Source organism: Protopterus annectens, chromosome 12.part0 (genome assembly GCF_019279795.1).
Source record: "Protopterus annectens isolate FY-2018-M chromosome 12.part0, PAN1.0, whole genome shotgun sequence".
NCBI lineage: Eukaryota > Metazoa > Chordata > Ceratodontiformes > Protopteridae > Protopterus > Protopterus annectens.
In genome coordinates this window covers 531364662-531378263 of record NC_056746.1, presented here as the reverse complement: position 1 = coordinate 531378263, position 13602 = coordinate 531364662, and the positions used below count along the sequence as shown (strand labels likewise).

General features: G+C 39.6%; 1 protein-coding gene across 6 annotated transcripts in view; it reads left to right on the top strand.

The window, feature by feature from the left end:
• The window catches only part of SUN1 (Sad1 and UNC84 domain containing 1), a 2891160-nt gene that overhangs the window by 2875691 nt on the left and 1867 nt on the right, over positions 1-13602 (top strand). The gene's annotated exons all lie outside the window — the stretch shown is intronic.

Genomic DNA, 13602 nt, shown 5'->3' with positions numbered 1-13602 from the left:
CATACCCGATCTCTATCCTGATCAATAAAACTATATCAGAAGCCACTATACCCTCCATCTGGAAGACATCCTATGTTATTCCACTCCACAAAGGGGACAGTTCCACTGAACTGTCAAATTTCAGACTTATAGCTAAAATTATGGAGAAGTGCATCCATAAACAACTCCTGAGACATCTCATTCAACACAATCTCCTGGCTAATTGACAGCATGGTTTCAGACTGTTCCACAGTACAACCACGACCCTGCTCTCCTTCGCCAGTGTTATTAATCAAAACCAAAACAGCAATAAGCTTTCTTCTGCCCTCTTTCTTGATCTCTCCAAAACCTTCAACATGGTCAACCACCAACTACTCATACACACACTTAAAACTATTCCCCTAGATGTCCAGGCTATCCAGAGGTTCAAATCTTATCTGAGTGGTAGACAACAGGCTGTACTATGGCAGAACAAACTATATTCCCTTCTACCTGTCACCCCTGGGGTCTCTCAGGACTCTATATTAGGACCCGTATTATTTTCTATTTTTATTAATGGACCTGTACACAGTCATCCCAACAGCCAACTGAATTCAGTATGCAGATGACTCCACTTTGATTTGCTCTGCCACCTCCCCTTTAAGTCTGCAAACACTATCCCAAAATGTTTTTAATACTGTCCAAAATTGGTTCTGTAATCGATGTCTCCTATTAAATTCTAACAAAATGAAGCTACTGCTTTTCTCCCCACTCATAAAGCCTCCACTCCAGCCTTTACTGTAAAATCTAACAATGGCACTGTCATTGTCCCAGATCTCTGTACCAAACTCTTAGGTGTAACAGTTGATAATAACCTCAAGTTTGATATGCATATTAATCAAACTATTAAAAAAGTTAATAAAAAACTTGGCTCACTATACAAGATCAAACCTTTCCTCACTCCAATAGCTAGGACGGTAATTTCCCGTACACATCTACTTTCCTCCCTCCTTTATGCATCCCCTCTCTTCACAAGCATGAGTAAGTCTGACCTTAAACTCTCTAGCTGCTTTAATCATATTGCTAGATTGCCACTGGAGCAGCATACAGAACACACCACTGTCTGAACCTAAAGAATCTAGGGTGGCTAGAATTGCCTACCCAGCTTCAGTACAATCAGCTAATAGTAGCACACAAAATTCTCTACCAACCTGAAAACACACCTGTAGTTACAAAAATTATCACCCCTTGCAGCAACCTCAAGACACTTCACTCATCCAACAAATTACTAGTCCAAACCCTCAAAAGCAACAACTCATGTGGAGAATCTCTGTATGCCAACTCTGTTGGTAAAATATGAAACTCACTTCCTGGTGAGTTTACTTCAGAACCCGTTCTAACCCAATTCAAAAAAAATCTAAAACAGTACTTTAAAAGGCAATGACTATGTCCTTGCTGTAATCCTGACTAACTGGCAATATAAACATGTGCTAAAGAGGTCTTTTGGCTACCTCTACATTGCTTCCTAATTGTTACTCTGTAACAAATCAGGTTTATATATGACAGAATGAATGACTTTTATCCTATGTATTGTATCTGTAACAGTGCTTTAACTAGTTTAATCTAACAGTTTTTCTGTATGTATGCATGGAGCTTTTCTCCCCGGGCCTCCGCTGAAAATGGACAATTATCCAGTCGGACTATCCCGATCAACAAATGTAAAATAAATAAATTATAGACAGACTAAGCAGGTCCATTCTGATGCCTCATGAGTGGTCTGTCAATGCCAAAGTGGCTGAGAGAATTTTCCGTCAATGGGGCCAGCCATACTTCAGCCTTTTCACTTCTCCCCTCAACAAGAATTGCTGTAGGTTCTTTGCCCTGATCGGTCCAGTGGGGGAGTCATCGAGAGATGCTCTAGTCTGCGAATGGCCCTCTGGTCTTCTCTCTGCTTACCCCCATCACCTCTCATTCCCAATTTTTTTACAGAAAGCATACCAGTTGAAGAGCACAGTTATCTTCATTGGACCTTTCTAGCCTCATCAAATTTGGTTTCCCTTCCACTGGTCTCATCTTCTACATCCACCCTGGATACTGAATCTCAATCCAGACCCCCTGTTTCAACCAACAGGGATAAGTCATCCAGATATAATAGGCTACAAAGTGACCGGATGGTTTCTCCATTTCCACTGATTGCTAGGCAGTCCAAGCTTTCCTCCCTGGTCCATCATATTTTACTATCTTCTCAAAAAGCTTGTAATAGAAAGATTTACAAAAGTAAATGGAAGAGATTTGCATTCTTCGCCCTTGAGGAATTTGGACCCTTGTTCTGCCCCTGTACCAGTTGGACTTGACTTTTTAACTTCAATTTTCAATGAAGGGGCTGCTAGCTTTGCAACTATTAAGGTCTAATGGGCTGCCATTTCAGACTTCCATCTAGATGAAAGTAATTCTTCCTTGGCTTCTTCTAAGATATGCAAAGCTTTTCTCAAGGGAACATTTTTACTTAGACCTCTAATAAAGGATCCTACTCCTCCTTGGGATTTAACTGTCTTGCTTCAAGCTCTAACCCAAGGCCCCTTTAAACCTTCAGCCAAAACAGACCTTAAGTTTTTGCCTTGGGAAAACTATTTTACTAGTCACTATTACTTCAGCTAGATGAGTATCCGAACTCCAGACTCTGTCCTGCAAACCCCATTACCTGGTTTTCGACAAAGACAGGGTTTTGTTGTAGACTAACCCATTATTTTGCCTAAGATAGCTTCTGAGTCTAGTATCAACCAGGTTTTTAATCTCCCAGCTTTCTTTTCAAATAAGGGAGAGTACACGCTCTGTCTTTTGGCTCTACATAGACAACGTTGGTTTTATCTTCACTGAACCAAAGATTTCCGAAAGACTGACCAGTTGTTTATATCCTTCTCACCTATCAGATTGGGCAAGTCAGTTTCTAAAGTTACACTAGCCAAATGGTCTTGTGTCTGTACTAAAAGAGGGTTGTCCTTGCCTAAGCTTCCTAGAGTTCATTCCACAAGGTCTATGGCTGTATCCTCCTCAGCTTTTTGATCAAGACCTTCCATAGATGAACTTTGTGCAGCTGCCACTTGGTCCACTGGTCATACTTTTATTGCACATTACAAATTGGATTTGATTTCTAGGAACAAAGCTACCTTTGGCTCCTCAGTACTTTGAAATTTCTTTACATGAGGACCACCCGAAGTTCATCTAGCTGGGACTCTGTCACATCAGTCAAGGAATGAATGAAAATTACAACATCAGATTAAAAAAAGTTATGTAGTCACAATAACATTACATCTGTGTTGTCCATTTTCATTCTTCCTCAACTTCCCACCCTCCTAACTGCCTTCCCTTTACTCCTGGAGAGACCTAAGAGTATCCTTTTGGGAACTGTTGTTCCTTGTTTTTGAGCTCCATTTCTTTTTCTATACCTTTTGAGTTCTCTTAAGATATTGTCCGTTGTATAAGCAACAAACTAGATGCGAGGTATAGTGGCTGCTGGGGCATTATGGATAAAGGGTGAAGCTCAAGCGTTTGGATCCGTGACCCAGCAGTTGAGGAAGAATGAAAATGGAACAACACAGAGGTTACATTATGGTGAGTATGTGACTTTTTTTTTCTTCCAAAGATGGATTTCGGATCATCCTTAAACCAGTCTGTTCATCTTCTGATTTTCTTCACAAACCAAGAGAAAGAGGGTCCTTATTTCCTTGGATGTGCAGTGACAGCAGCGGTATTTACCCAAAAAGAGTACATGAATCAAGAAAGAAGAACCCATTGTTAATACTGAGGCGGAAAGGCTTTGCAGGTGTCAAGCAGGTACTTTCCAAATTGATTGCCATCTGTGCTATCTTGGATTAACATCCACTACAGTGCTTGTGTCAAAGCTTGCTCTGCTAGAGGAGTGGCTACCTACAGTGTTTGCTTCAAGAATGTCTGTTTTGCAAACGTTTGTGCAGTGACCACATAGCCTTCCATACATACATTCGCTAAGCATTGTTGTCTTAACTAAGAGTCTGGGAGTCAAGCCCTGTATTGTTGCATGACTCGGTTTTCTGAGTAACTGCATTTCTCCAGCTGTTTCTATCCTAGTTGTTGCTGTTTGGAATTCTGCCCAGCCAAGGAGCCTTCAGAGAAAGACCCTCAGTATTTGATATAACAAATATTTTTGGAAGAAAATAGCAATGGAATCCATTAAGCTCCTCCAGCAGAACACTACAGCTGGAAAATTGACAAATGGCTATACAGTATGGCAAAATCCAGAAATAAGGTTCACATAAAAACACCAGTAAAATCAAGAGCGCTTTAATAAATCTAAGTGTTTTCGCCTTCTAACCAAAGACTTTTTCAGAGATTTAAAAAAAAAAAATTCATCAATTTTCACGTACTTTAAATAGGCTTTCTAATCGGTCAATAACCAAAGTATTAAATCAAGTAGCATAATTACTAAAAGTTACAGTTCATAATACAAAAAATAAAACATACTGCATGTTATGTGTATAATCAGTAATACTTAGACATGAGCTTGAGTTTGTGTATTTGACATGTTAAATTATGGCATGCACTAATAAAGGAGCACAGACATTTCAGAACATAGATTTTCTAAGGTATTTACTGACTGCTTATTGATGGTGCAGGTGACCCAAATCAAGGACTTATGAAGGATACGGTTGTACTTAACTGATACACTAACAATGCGTCTATTTCTGCATACTTTCTAATTATGACAGTATGTTTTAGTGTCTTCCTTCCCCCCCAAACACCTTTATTGAATTATCATTTGTGACATAAGCAAATTTACATTCATATATAAATAATCAAACTATATTAACATAAACATTATAATTCACATATATTGCTATGTATCATATAACCTAAACAATATTACATAAATTATTCAATTCTTGCCTTTTTTTAAAACAAGAAACATCTTTATTAAACCATCACTTACAACATAGACAGTCATACATCTGTACAACTGAAAACAAACCACATTGAAACAGTCCTAGTCGTAAGCATTTTGCATCACAAACCATAGTAACACACTCCCATTTGTAAGCATTATACATCACTTATAATCTGCCCAATCTTTTTTCACTCAAACATTACAAAGCTCATTTAAGTCCTACGACCTTTTAAACCTCATTCCTCCCTTGTATGTATTGTTCCCACAATTCTCATTTTTTCGTATATAGTTTGCTCCTACCTTTTTCTAAGGATCACAGTTGCAGTTGTTTTATCTGTTACTATATTCACTACTTCCAGTATAGTTGGTTAAGATTTTGATTTCCATTTTCTAGTAATTGTTTTTTTGGCAGCCACCATTATTAAACACAGCAAGGCCTTACCGTGTCTAGGCAGTTCTGATTCTGTATCATCGCTCAGAAAAATTATCTCCCTCGTCAGACTGATCTGCCCACCCAGCATCTCTGACAGTGTATCCTGCAGGGAATCCTTAAAGTCCACTAACAACACTCCCAGAAAATATGTTCCCAGTTCCCTCTTTCAGTTCAGTTCTTTCTGCGTCTCCTGTAGCATAGCTGTTTGCACTCTACATTTTTAAATATGGTTCACTACTCTTTCTTGTTCGTATTTATCTGTGAGGCCATTTATATTTAATGACATTAAAGAAAGCATCCTTGTATTAAAAAGTTGTTATTCTCACATTTTATGTATAATACCATTTTTGCTAAATGTCTAGTTCCAGCTTTTATGTTACATGCATACACTGTTTGGCAGGTTAAACTTTTATACAACTGTTTCTTGTCATATACACTTGAGCCTATGTCACATCTTCTAAAACATTTTGTTTTATTGAAAGGCCTCAAACAAAAAAACAGCACATCCTAATATCCTCTAAAACCTATTAACTTAATACTAACACACAAAACTATGTACACCTTCAAGTATTGTAGTTTTACTCTCCTAATAGGAACAAAAGTCCCAAACTGACAGCCACACTCACAGACTTGAGTTAACCTAAAAGAAAGGTCATCCATGCTAAGATACATGGTGCAGCCTGTGCTTCTATTAAGTGCTGATTGGTTTTGTCTTGTTGTTGTAGCTCTTGCAACTGGGAAAACCCCTGCATGTTTTCAGAGCGCATTAACTACCTTGGGAAAGGCTCTGAATGCCTACAGAGAACATTGTCTACTAGCCAGTTTCTCTTTTCTTATCCCTCAGCCAATCACTCTCCACTCGAATGTAGCCAGTTTCTCTTTATCATATTGTCTCCATGGAGACATGAAAACCAGGCAGGCAGTTTCTCTTTATCAGATTGCTTCTATAGAAACATGGAGACCAGCTGCAGAATTGTTACTGAGCATACATGTATTTGCTAGAAAAAAACCTCATAATACTCTGTTCTTTTTCATTTACTTGCTCTGTCTCAAAACTTGCTACTAAATCAATTGAAGGTTTTTAATCCAGCCATTTTCCCATGCAAGAATGAGAAAAGGCACATTGCTTTTTTGTATCATGTCCTTTAACCAGGCTTTTTTATACATGGAAGTGCCTACATTTCTAAAAATTGAACAAGAGAGCGTGAAGGGAGAAAGAAACACTTTATAGCATATAAAGAATTGGTACTATTTATATTTATATATCTCCAAAATATGGAATACCATCCTTCAGGTCATAATATCCAATCCCAGCTTGACATATTTCAACATACTCCTAAAAGACTACCTCTTTATTTTAATTGTCTTTGTTCATGTTATTGTTCTAGTTAATGACTTCTCACTTGTCTTACTCTTACCTTTCTACTTGCTGTATCTAACTTCCTATTTCCCTTTCTATCCCTATAAACCATCTCTTCTCTCACATACTTTTCCATCTCATGCCTTATACTTCCTTGTCTAATCTTCTATTACACTTTTCTCCTCCTTTCTTTCTATCTTTTCTATTTTCTTCTTCTCTACTGACTTTCCTTCTTCACGGTCTCCTCCTCACTCTTTTATGATATTCTGTTATCTGCTACTTAAATATTTCTTTTCATCAATTTTTCATATGTTATGTTTATAATTTTAACAAACTAGTTTTCTTTCCTTGCTATTTTCTCTCTTACACATTGACTCATTGGATATTATCTCGCTAGTGAACTCCTATTTTTCTTTTTATTATATATGCTATTTTTCCTCTCTAGTTTTCGCTTACATTATGTGTATTTATTTATTGCGCTGTTTGTAATTTATGCCCCTGGTGCGGGACTCTGCTGAAAATGGGCTGACACCCAGTCGGACTATCCCGGTTAACAAAAGTAAATAAATAAAATTAAGGAAAAAAAAAATCTTTACTTACAGATAACTTTCTCCCTACTCTTCCCCTCCCCAAAGCACTTTTCCGAACTGTAAGGCACATGCTTTAGAGTCCATCACAAGTCCAACAAATTTTGAAAATGTCCAATATTTCCAGACTTTCTTGTTCTGTCATATTTCACAAATATAATTATTGCATTGTAATCCCATAGTAAGTTGCTGGTTTCATTACTGTTCATCTCCGTAATCCTGTCTCTGCATTATTTCCAACATACTCTTGATTCTTCTAGTCAACTCTCATGCATCCTTCCTTGTCTCCAACATATTCCGCTGAAAAATTTGAAAAAGGTTCACAGGTAGTCACTTTGTGGTTTTTATTACCAGAAGAACACAAAGCAGAACCTCCTTCTGTTTCATAGCTTACTTTTTGTTGGACAAACTTTTGTATTTCCTCCTTAGCATGTACTTCGTCAAAAAATGTTTTTGTCCCTCCAGGGAAGAATACCTTGAAGCAGCTGGGTACAGCAGTTTGAATCTCACACCTTCATCTCAACATTCCCTCAGTAGTGTAATAAATTTGCTCCTCTTCAATCATTGAGTACAATGATTAATCATTCTCCACAAACACTCTGCTGTCTCCCACTTTTAGTACTCTGTCCTCCTGCCACAGTTTGTCAGAATCAACAACTCCTGCTAGTAGGATTGCATCTTTACTATTAAAGGTCTAGGTTGCTTTCTTATACCCAGGTTTGGAGCATACACATGGTGTGTGCCCTTTCAACTAACAATTCCTCCTGTGGGAATACCAGTCCATTTGCTTATTTGTGCTTTCATAAAATGAATGCAGTCTGTTCCTTCCTGCTTCTCTGGTATAGCTGAAAATATCAGGTTTTCCCTACGTACTCTCTCCTCTAATTCTATTTTTTGCAACATTTCTTCCTGAGCAGTCTCATATTCAGTCAGCTTTTTTCTTTATTTCAACCTTTGATTTTTGCAGCTTTGTCATCTCATCTGAATATCTGTTTAAAGCTTCTTCCATTTTTTCCAGCCCTTTGTTGTTTGTGTTGATGTACTCCATCAGTGTTTTGTTTATTTTAACCAGGTCTATAAATGGTTCTCTTATATTTTCCTGTAGGTTACTAGAAGTTATGTCTGAAGGTTGCATTGCTTTTTTCTCAACAGCTGCAGAACTTTTCTCAGTCAGTGTTTCTTTCTCACTTTTTGTAATTGATTTTTTACAGGTCTTCTGTATTTTCTTATTCCTGGCATCCAGGCAGTGCACTTACTAGCCAGTTACTGAAATGTACCCATGAACACAAGTCTACTGACCTTCTCTGCTGAGTTTGTGTTTTCACACTGGGAGAGCTAGAAATAAGGTGTAGTTTCTTCCCTAGGAAACATTTGCACTGTGCTGCCATTGTGAAAATTTGTTTTGCCTTTGCCTGTAATTGCTATGTATTACATGCATGCTGAATATCTTTTGAAGTTATCAAAAAGATGAGCCAATTATGCACTGCTGTGTTATGAAACCTGAAAGTAAAGGTTTACAATAATTTTCTTTGTGCATCTTTCAGAGCTGCTGTGGTTGGGTCTTCCACAGTACACTACACATCAGCCTCTTCTAAAGAGCATTAGCAGGGATTTTACAGCTTTAAAATCGTTCTCATTATCAACCCCTTTTTCCCATTTTATACATGGGGTTGGGGGTATGTCCACTGTTGCCATCTCTCTCTTCTCAGTGCCACTGTCCTGCCTTCTTCATCGCTCATGCCTGACGGCTGTAGGTTTTCTACCAAACAATCCTTCCACCTCTTTGTTGGATGTCCTTATTTCCTCTCACCTTCTTCCTGTCTGTCCCAAATCTTCTTCACCAGACTGTGTTCTGCACATATACCCAAACTAACATAATCTGTTCTGTTTGACCTTTTCTGCAGTTGAAGCTACTTTGGCTTCTGTTCTTATGTCTTCATTTCATCTGTCCCACAGTGTGCACTACCACCCATCTCAGGTACTTCATCTCCATCACTTCTAGCTTCCTCAGCTGCTCTGCCTTTACTGCCCAAGTTTCTATACCGTACAGTAATACTGGTTGTACCACTGTTTGTACATCTCACTTGTCAGCTTCTTTGGCATTCTTCTATTATAATACTGCACTGACACTTTGTGCCACTTGGCTGTAGCCCCTCTGAATTTAGCTTTGACTTCCTCATTCAGACGTCCCTTCTCCTCAACCACCCCTCACAGATACTTGAAGCTGTTAACATGTTCCACTATTTTCCATTTTATCTCATAAGTTTATATCTTTAAAAGCTGTTGTACATTTTATGCTACCACATAACTGTGGTAGTGTAAAGCACCCAACAACTTTTAAAGCTGTTGGCAGAATTGTAACCAGGAAGTTTTAGTAGTGTACACTTGCTTCCAGAATATAATTGACAAAGTGTAGGTTTTCACCCAGTATACTGTAGATTTTAGTTGTCCCCAAGGACTGGAAGTATTGGAGCAAAGGTCCACCTATGGATGCCATGGTTGTAGTGTCAGACACAAGACTGTCCAGCCCCCTTAATATGGAATCTAGGGCTTTGGACATGTTCAGAAAGTGGACATATAATTCAGTGACGTTTGCCATAAAGACTGCTGAACTGTTTGGCCCATATGACACATTTCCAGAGGGACTTGACCAAAGAACTCACAAAGTCTGTCTTGGGTTGCTTTACCAGCAGATGTTCAGAAAACTGTGGACTCCCAACTGTCTACCCTTAACTCTGTGTCGAGCGTGACCATGCATCTGCTCTCTAATGAAGCTGATGACACAGCTAGGGTGGGAGGCACCAGCATCACAATGCAAAGGCATGCATAGATGTGCCTGTGCAAGTTTATGGAAGGATTTAAGATGTCCTTTGTCAGTTCCCTCTCTGATGGTTCTATGTTTTTTGGACCTAAAGTGAAAGGGATGCTAACTAGGAGTGAGCAGGATGGAAAAACCTTTTCTGCTGTGGGAATGCATTTTTCTACACTCAAAATAACCTTTTCATGAAATCAGAGAGGTATCAAGAATGTGGTTCAGGGATACCCATGAAACTCTTGCAGGCAGACCACCCTGGGGCAGAGGATGAGGTACTTCCAATGGATGTTGTCCCAGAGATATAGGTGGACCATATAACCAGAGCTTTTGTGGCCCCTTCACTGAAAAGCCCTGCCAATGCTCCTGAAAGGTTGTGCCTGACTGCTGAACTCTGGAGGTATTCAGAGGGATGCTTATCCCTACACCCACAAGCCTGGTAGAGTATCGCAACAGATTCCTTGGTGTTAAGGATAGTAATCAGAGGCTACTCAATTCCCTTTTCTTACCCACTAAAGAAAAAGAGAAAGATTCTTAACATGCCACCCAGTCAATGAAATTCGTTGCAGCAGAGGTTACCGAACTTCTATTTCAAGTTCTTTTTAGTGCCCGAGAAGACAAGGGACCTCAAGCCAATTTTGGACCAGAGTCATCTCAGTCAATTTGTAAACCAGACAAAATTGTGGATGGTCACACTTCAGTCCATACTGCCACTTTTGAAGGATGATTGGATGTGCTCAGTGGATTTCCAGGATGCCTGTTATCACATAAAATAGAGCTGCAATCCAAGAGGTTTCTCTTGTTTCCAGCTAGGAACCTGTCACTATCAGTTTATAGAGTACTGCTCTTCAGTCTCACCACAGCCCCCAGGGTGTTTACAAAGATGATGGCAGTAGTAGCAGTGCATCTGCTGAGGATCCAAGTTTTCCTGTACTTGGACAATTGGCCCCTCACTGCTACATCCAAGGAGCTACTGCTACAACATCAAGGCGTATTGCTCCACCTGCTACAGAATCTAGGTATAACAGTGAATCACACCAAGAGACAATTGATTTCTGTGCAACAGATAGAATTCATTGGCTGTCACCTGAACACTTCTCCACCAAGAAGCCAAGTTATCGGATTACAGGGTGCTTTCCTTACTTCTAGTTGCCATTCAGGTCATTCAACATCTCTCTACTCAAGCAATATTAGTACTTCATCTATTAGGTCTAATGACCCCAAGAATCACTGTTGCACCCCTAGCCAAATTCCACTTAAGGGTTCTCCAGCAGTTCAGTGGTCTTAGAACATTCACCCTTTCCACTACAAGACTTGTATCATGCAAGTATGCAAGAATCAAATCAGTTGATGGCTAACAAGGCCAACCTTTTTGCCAGGAACAACCACTAGCCACAGTAACCATGGATGCTTCCCTTCTGGGTTGAGGTGGGGACATTTTGAGGGGTGAATGGTCCAAGGTTCCTGGTCTCATCTAGAGGCCAAACTTCATGTCAGTGTTTTGGAGATTAGGGCAGTCCCCCTAGCATTGCAGGTTTTTCAAGATGTCTTCCCCAGGGGTGTGATTTCTGTCCAGACAGAGAACATGGTAGTAGTCTGGTATATCAACAAACGTGGAACCTGATAGTGCTCTTTTTGTAAGTGTGTGGCAATGGGCGATTTCTTCACATCATTTTCTGCTAGCAACACATACTGGAGACGTCCAATGTTCTAGTGGAGAAAATGAGCATGTCGATCTTATGCCTCATGAGTGGACCCTCAACCAAACAGTGGCAACTCAGATCTTGAGCCACTGGGGTCAACCTTGCTGCAGTTTTTTTGCATCCTACTTGAGAAACAAGTTCAACAGCTAATTCTGCCCTGATCCTCCACAGGGACAGTCACCAAGGGATGCTGTAGTCCATAATTGGCCCTCAGGACTCCTCTATGCTTTTCCTCCAATACTCCTAATAAATAAATACATTTTTTTCAGAAAGCCAGAAAGTGCAAGACCAGAGTGGTCCTCATTGCCCCATTTTAGCCCCACCAAGTTTAACTTCCTGTGGCCTCATTGGAAGTTGCATCACTATCCCAATCTTCTAACTCACCCATCTGGAATGCCTCTTCCAGGCCAAAAGTCCATGACACTGACCTCTAGGTCTCCAGTTTCTAACTATAGCCAGAGATGCCAGACTTTCTGAGTCCATGATCCACATTATCTCAGCTTCTCAGAAACAATCTACCAAAATGTTTCAGAAAAGTAAAGGTTTTCTATTCAGGCCTTATCAAAAGGTCTGGACCCTTTCTCAGCACCTCTCCCTTCGGTTTAGAGTGGTCAGTGCTCTTTCACAACAGCTCTAGTTTTTCTACAATCAAGGTACAAATGGCTGCTCTCTCAGATTTTTACATTGGACAAAATTGTACCTTCATAGCATCTCTGAATATTTCCAAAGCTTCATTAAAGGAATCTTCTTGTTGAAACTGTCAATAAGGGACCCCATCCCCTATCCCTGGGGATATCATAGTTTTGCCTCAAATCTTAACACCCCCCCCCTTTCTGAACCAGCAGTTTCTGCAGAATTAACATTTTTGTCTTGGAAAGCAATTTTCCTAGTTGCAGTCACTTCATCAAGAGAAATTTCTGAGCTACAAGCCCTTACTTGTAAACCCCCATTTAGTTTTCCATAAAGACAAGTTATGCTAGGAATTAATGAGTCCTTTCTCGCTATGGTGACATCTGAATGACGTCTAAACCAATCTGTTCTCCTGCCAGTTTTCATCCCAAGATATTTAAACAAGAGAGAGCATATACTGTATATGTTAGATGTTTGTCAACTCAGGTTCTATCTTTACAGAAAAAAGGATTTCAGAAATTCAGACCCAATTTTTTGTAGCTTTTTCCAAAGCAAGGGAGTCTCCAAAGTTACCCTTTCAAGATGGTTGTCAGTGTGCATTTCCTTTGCCTACACTAAAAGAGGTGTATTTTTACATACATAAACCTAAAGCTCATTCTACAAGGGTGGACACGACTTCTACAGCCTTTTTGAATATGATCCCAGTTGATGACAGTGCAGCAGCAACTTGCTCTACAGTTCACACCTTTGTGTGTCATTACAGTTGGATGCACAGTCTAGAAGACATTCTTCCTTCAGTTCCAACATCCTCAGGAAAGTACTTTTTTGTTACCACTCAGCTGTTCGGCATCTAGGCAGTCTGTCTCAAAGATTGAATCGGATGAAAATAGACAACGTCAGATATTAATGTTATGTACTTACCATATTAATAGATTCATGTCATTTTTTTTTGTTGTTCATTTCAGTACCCCTTCCAATATCATTGACTGCTCTGGGTAGACCTCACCTCAGATCCTGTCTGTCTGTAGCTGTCTAGGCAGTAGTTTTATTCTCTTTCTTAAATCTGAATTTTATATTATTATGGTTATGTATAGAGAGTTGATTAATATATCTTGCAAATTTGTTCTGAGGTGGAGAGGGAAGGAATTATGGGTAGGGGAGGAGTCAGAGCCCTGGATCCGAAGCTTCAAAAAGCCAC